This window comes from Otolemur garnettii, unplaced genomic scaffold (genome assembly GCF_000181295.1).
Source record: "Otolemur garnettii isolate 467f Iridium unplaced genomic scaffold, OtoGar3 scaffold00053, whole genome shotgun sequence".
Classification (NCBI taxonomy): domain Eukaryota; kingdom Metazoa; phylum Chordata; class Mammalia; order Primates; family Galagidae; genus Otolemur; species Otolemur garnettii.
Genome location: NW_003852448.1, coordinates 1624849 through 1626014, shown reverse-complemented (window position 1 = coordinate 1626014; position 1166 = coordinate 1624849). Strand labels below are relative to the sequence as shown.

General features: G+C 50.5%; 1 pseudogene; it reads right to left on the bottom strand.

Annotated features, from left to right (window-relative positions):
• LOC105887183 overlaps nucleotides 1-918 on the bottom strand; it is a 1901-nt pseudogene extending 983 nt beyond the window's left edge.
• Nucleotides 919-1166: the final 248 nt, after the last annotated feature.

Below are 1166 nucleotides of genomic sequence, written 5' to 3'. Positions count from 1 at the left end.
GGGCCTGGGTAGAAGGCATAGGTAGGGCCATAACTGGGGGATCTCTGAGCCAGCGAGGGCAGCATAGCCGGGGCCTGGGTAGAAGGCATAGGTAGGGCCGAAACAGCTGAGGTGTGAAAGAGGCTCTGGTAGCAGGTGCAGTTGAGGGGCCAGAATAAGGCCTTGTTGTGTCTGGCAGGGGACATCACTGGGATTCCACTGGAAGCTGAGACTGGCAGCCCACTGGGGGGCATCATTAAATTCCCATTTAAAGTCATGGCCGCCCCTGTAACACTAGGCTCTTCTAAGGGCATCCTCTGGACCCCCTTGATTTTATTTATTTATTTATTTTTGAATTTTGCTTTCAACTGGCTTTCACTCCTAGTTTTAAGTTTTTTTTTAAAAAATTTTTTGTTTTCTTTTCTTCCTTTAGCAATTCTCTTGCCCTTAACCTCCCAAGTAGCTGGGACTACAGGTGCCTGCCACGACACATAGCTTTTTTTGGTAGAGACGGGGTCTCACCCTGGCTCACTCCGGCTCAGGATGGTCTTGAACCTCTGAGCTCAGGCAATCCACCTGCCTCAGCCTCCCACAGCACTAGGACTACAGGTATGAGCCACCACACCGGGCCTGGACCCCCTTGATAACCATTATCCGTTGCTGAGATGAAATCCCTCTCCCCCGCCCTCATGAGTAAACCATCTAGGAAGGAGTAACAGTTGCTTGGGGACAGGAACTCACCATGCTCAGGCAGTGCCATCCTGAGCTGTGGCCCCACTTCATCTGCATTCTGCCAGGTGCCTCAACAGACACCAAGGGGTTGCTGACACCTCTGAGCCCTGAGGAAAGTGTTGAATGCCTGGTGCTTGGAACCTCTGGGTTCCAAGAGATATGCACTCCACTGCTTCCAGAAAATGGAGATAAGTCCAAGGTGGACATTGACTTTACATAGGCAGGCTGGCTCCTCAGCCTCCTGCTCCACCTCAGCCTGGGAGGGCTGCATCAAGAACGTGTGCGGTCTGGACCCTCAGAGGGAGACCAGCCAGCACAGTGTCCTGCCACCATCATGCCACAATCACTGTGCTCAGCTTCTTTTCAGAATTTATTGGCACTACTCAAATTACACAAATTTATTTTATGAGTCTTCTCATGATGACATAAAATTTTCAGACTATTTTTCCTACTGT